The following is a 5,861-nucleotide window of genomic DNA, read 5'->3' on the forward strand; positions in this document are numbered from 1 at the left end:
TGAGGATAAGTTGGGAAACTTTAACTCCTAATACATCTTTCCATACTCAAGCAGATAATTTTCTGCTGTGAAATCCTAGGGATAATGAAGTCAGAGATATTAGTAACTACAAATAATAAAAAATTCAGTGCTACATCTTTTTAGGGAGTAAGGTAATTTGTTTATAGGACAGTTTTTGAATTATTACTTTCTCTAGTCCCAAAGTAGCTATGTTGGTTAACTGGCATTTATCTCTAATGAATCAAACTTTAAGATATAGCTGTAGCTGTTTAGTTATTACTATTAGTGAATAACAAAGAAAATACTTATCATCTTCTGCAGTTTACTTTTTGAATGCTCAATCTGAAAGCATATCTCCCAGCTTCAATGATGCCTATGCACTCAGAGCTCACTCCCATTTTTCCGCTTGAGATAAGTAACTATATGTGTGGGTCCCCATAACATAAGATTGGTGAAAAAGACATGTGGCATTTTAAATATGTGACTGAAGGAAATCATTTATTTGCCAAAAAGCTGTTTCTGGGCTGCCAAAAAACCTTTCAAACCCGACTGAATGTACAGACACTTTGGGAACTGTCAAAACAGCTTGCTTTGGAAATGTTGACAAAAACTTGTTGTATATTTCTGAAAAGCTCCACTTTCAGACACTCGTAATAAAAGAAAAGGAAGAAAAGGTTGCTGTGGCTGTCACCCTGCTTTTACCTTATAGTTAAAACCCTTAGCCAGGATGTGGGAAACATAGGTACAATTCCTTTCTCTGCCTGATGCAATTAGAACCCAGAGTTCCTGTACCCCCAAAAAATATACAAATGGCCATGCTTTAGGTCTTAATCCCACCTGGCATCCTTGTTCTACTTAAACAAAATTGGAAGAAGATGTGGAACTTAAGTGTTTTATGTCCCAAGTAGTACCAGGACTGCCAAGCTGTAGAGTCATTCTTACTCTCTCTCTGGTTCAATATTTTAATATTTATACAAAGGTTCATACAAAAGGAAACTGAATTCAAAATACTTGATAGCCTGGTGGTAAGAGTACTTTTTTCCTGAAAAGTAGCTGCCTAAACTCCAGACCCTTCTCTAATTAATATTTTAATATATTATGCAAAGTGGAACAGCATCAACAGGAGAGACAGAAGCTCCTTCTACACAATATGTTTATGTCATGTTTAAATTGTTAATTGTGGCATAAATGTCAATGGAGCTACACATGCACTCAATTTAGGGTGCCATAAAAATATTCTACACTGTACCAGGCTATACTGAAGCCTTTTTAAAACCCTGGTGAGATTCCCACCTGGACCTGACAATCAGCTGATTGTCATCCCAGGATCTGAACATGAGAACATCCAACTTTCACCTTGCTGGGGCAGGAGGAGCCAGGGCTCCCCCTATAGTGGCATATAGATAGGGTGTGATTAGGAACTGATCCTTGATTTCAAAATTGTGCCTTCTACCATGCACACATGGTATGAAAGAAGGTGGAGCTGTTAGGATTGGAGATCAGATCCACTGGTGTTTCTAAATGAATTTGTCTCAGGGGTTTTAAAGACTTCCTTGTAGCACAGGAGCTATAGCAATCTGGAAGGCAGTGCAAATATAGTCAGAGAAGGGAATTACATATGGATTTCCCAGTCCTGGATGAGTGGTTTAAAAACTTATGGACGGGAGTGGCAGTACCTCTTCACTCAGTTTTGTGGATGTAGCCCTTTCTTTGACTTTTATTACAAATTCTGAAATCAAACATACCTGTTTTGGGTGGATTAAATTTCTCATTCAACTATAAATGAAAATGCTCTTTTTACCATAAAAACTGAAGGAAAATATTAATTTACTTGATCCAAATTTATTTTTAAGTACGATAATTTTGATGATCACCCACACCGAAAAAATCTATTATTCATCCAGTCATGTGACAAGCAGTGTCAATCATAACTGGAACAAGCTCTCATGACTTTAAACATGTTGGCTGTATTATCTGCACTGTGTGTGCTGCTGCTGAAAGAAAGATAAAAGAACTCTCAGATGGACTTGTAAGCCTGAAGCAATATAAAAATTTCTTCCTGAACCAAAGAGAATCAGTTCAGCCTGAAGTATACTGTGAGGCCCCTAGCCACTAAAACAGTGTAGCGCACAATAACATGGCCCCTGAAGTTGCCATTTATGCAAAGGAAATTCCAATTAAGAAGCAGGGGATAGGAGAGATCTCAGTAGTACAGTTTGGTGAATGAACAAGTGGGCTGTGGAGTGGGTGGAAATATACCATATAGATTGCCAGATAAATAGCATTTCATGTGAGAGTGGAAGGAGAGAAATGGGGGAGTAGTGTGAAGGAGGCTGCATAGGTTTTTTGTTTCTTTTCTTCTCCCAGCTGGCTTGATTAAATGCCACCCTGTTAAGACAGAATATTGATTATGTTAAACATTACCTCTAGCAATCTGCTTAAGAGCTTTTAGCTTTCATAGCATGCTGGCTTAGCATGGCATACCCTATCCCTGAACTCCTGGTTATTCACTTCACTTTGTTCTTTAGCTAATGTCAAATACATTTCCTCTTGTGAACAGAGATGACAAGTCTTTTATTTTTCCCCCTCTTGACCCAGAGGTAGTCACATGATGAGACAGAAGCCATAGAAAGGCAATTGGGTCAAACAGTGCATTGAAAGCCAGGGTCACAGAAATGCAGACCGCAGTTCATTTTTAGAAAACAGGTTTAGTACTAGTTCCGGATACATTTCATTTTCAAATACATTTCTCCACTCAGAGTCTAAGGTCAGAAAACTAGCATTGGTTAAAGAGGTCCCAGCTGTATCAAGGTTGAATAACAACAAAAAGTCGCACAGAGTAGTGTCTTTGTAATCCACAGATGTGTCTCCAGGGGCAGGAGGACGGAGAAGAGAACAGAAAATTGTGAAAGGTGCCAGCCAGGAAGTGCTGTGATCAGCAACTGAGTCAGACCCATTGCTGTAGATGAGGCATTCTTTGTTGTCTGTGGCCAAAGCAAGCAGGTTTGATTTTACTATGGCTGCCCTTTGTAGCAAATGTGTATATTAGCAATTGATCACTCCGTGTGTTAGAAAAATGGAACAGTTCTTTATTTATATGTTTTATCACAAAGCAGCTTTACAGGCAATATCAAAACAATTATTATTTTCTTTTAAGCAAGAGTAGTGTTACTAGATAATATTCAAGCTAATGCACAGATCTCCTCCAAGGCTGGAAAAAGTGAAAGTCTTGCTGTGAAAAGCTTTTCCATCCTGTTGAAAACATCAATACCACATGCCATGGTTGGCACTTTCAGAGAAATAAATATTGATTTCCCTCCTCCCTTCCATACTGGTGGCAGACAACTGCCTTCCTAGCTCTGAATCTTTTCATTGTTTTAGAGTTGACAGATTCTGTTAGCATTGAATTTTTATTGTTTCATTGTTCTCTCTCTCTCTTTCTCCCTCTTTTTAAAACATTTATGATATTTTTTTGGTAGACAAGACAGAAAAGCAGTAGTTGAAATTAATCTAGCACTCCCTATACTACAGGTCCCTTGTCAGGTCTGATTTATCTAATTTTAGTATTACCATCAGGAATTTTGTAAAAATTTCTTGGGAACATATGGTGTTAGCAATCATAAAACATTCCTACATTGAAGCTATATTTTCCTGCAAATTACTCCATGAAACATGTGTATATTGTTTAATGTTACACTATCGGCATCATTCTACATTTGGCTCATTTAATAAAATGGTCTGTCTTCTTTCCTATGCAGTATAATAACAATAATAATTTAAAAAGCTAGTTCTCCAGGACAGCCATACAAAAAAATGTCAGCTGCACATGTGAAATATCTGGTCAGGGCATATGGCAAATTTGCCTTAAGTATTCTATACTAAGCAGCATTTGAGGGACGAAAGGCAAAGCATGCTCATAATTTTTTGACAGAGTATCCACCATTTTTCAATATTAGGTGCATGTCATGAAAAGCTTGCAGAGCAGTTCATTTTCTTGAAGGTCACCCAGACAGAATAAGTTCATTTCATTTTCTTGACAACAGAACTACACTTCTTATGCAGTCTATGAAAGATGACAGGTAACAATCCTACAGTCCATTCAAGCAAATAGGAGCTTTACTTTTGAATAAATAGTGTGTGAAGGTAGGGGTGTCTTTACATACACACCCTTCACTTACTCATACTACACACATATCCTTCACCCTTCATACTAAGGAAGGGTGGTGTTGAAATTAATATGCTAGTGTGGATTCAGGAGAAATGGGCTCCGTTCTCTCTGCTGGAAATCTGTTGGAAATTCCTGTCCAACCTTAGCCAAGTTGCTTATCTGGTCCTTCTCTCTCACATACAAATAACATTTCCTTTCTTTCTTCTTTTTATGTCTTGCCAGCTTTAGACTTTGAGGTTTCTCAGAGTATATAATGTGTTTTGTAGCACCTATCACAGTTAAGACCCAAACTTACTGAGGCATTTAGGTTCCACTATGATTCCAATAATTAATAATAGTTACTAACAATATTATGATTAGATGCTTCATTTGTATGAGCTGGTCATTTATGTGAGAGTAGCAGTATAGGGATGCAGTCAGATGCTAGGGCAAAGCAGAAGTGGCAGCTTCCAGTTACCACTATGATCATGAATGTGAAAGCATGGCTGCTGGTAGCAACACCTTTTTTCCTGCACCCTCCTGAGTCAGCACCTGGGACAGTTGTCACTATTATCCCCACTAGTTATGCCACTGTTCGAAAGACAAGCTCATTTTTATGTAACACCCTGCCTAATTTTGCTTCTTTTCTGAAGTCACGTACATAGATTTCCTCACCATCAAATCATGCATGATCATTTCCCTTATTCATTTACCTGGACAATAAAACTTTCTATTCATGGATTTGAAATTGAAATTACATGTCATTGCTAATTTGATTTTTCTGGTCTAAATCTTTAATTGCTGTCTACATACCATGCTGCACGCAATAGAATAGGGTATTTGAGTATGTGACATCCTTGTGATTTATACATACTCAGAATGACAGTACAACAAAGGTTCAATACCTCTTTTAAACATCTTTTCCAGGTACTCAGATTAGCAATGTAATAAGGATTATGAAAGCAGGTCACCTATGCAACATTCATAGATTCATAAATTCATAGATGTAGGGTCAGAGGGGACCTGAGCAGATCATCAAATCTGACCCCCTGCCCTGGGCAGGAATGAATACTGGGCTTATATGACCCCCACTAAATTAAGCACATATGACCCCAGTTAGGTAGTTATCAAGCCTCCTTTTAAAGATCCCTAAAGTAGGAGTAAGCACCACTTCCCTTGGAAGCTGGTTCCAGATCCTGGCCACCCTGACTGTGAAGTAGCGCCTCCTGATGTCTAGCCTGAACCTATCAACTTGTTGCCATTATTCCTTGTTACTCCGGGAGGTACTCAGGGGAACAGGGTCTCACCCATTCCCATCTGGTTCCCCCCTGGTAAGTTTATAGACAGCCACCAGGTCCCCTCTCAGCCTTCTCTTGTGAAGGCTGAACAGGTCCAGGTCCTTTAGCCTCTCCTCATAGGGCCTGCCCTGCTGCCCCCTGATCATGTGAGTGGCCCTCCTTTGGAACCTCTCAATGATGGCCTCATCCCTCCTGAAGTTTCATAGTTTCATAGTTTGTAGGGTCGGAAGGGACCTGAGCAAATCACCAAGTCTGACCCCCTGCCATAGCAGGAAAGAGTACTGGGGTCAAATGACCCCGGCAAGGTAATTGTCTAGCCTTGTCTTAAAGACCCCCAGGGTAGGAGCCAGCACCACTTTGCTTAGAAGTTGGTTCCAGATCCTAGCCGCCCTGACAGTGAAGTAGCACCTCCTGAT

This window comes from Gavialis gangeticus, unplaced genomic scaffold, assembly GCF_001723915.1.
Source record: "Gavialis gangeticus isolate Ggan-Ray unplaced genomic scaffold, GavGan_comp1, whole genome shotgun sequence".
NCBI lineage: Eukaryota > Metazoa > Chordata > Crocodylia > Gavialidae > Gavialis > Gavialis gangeticus.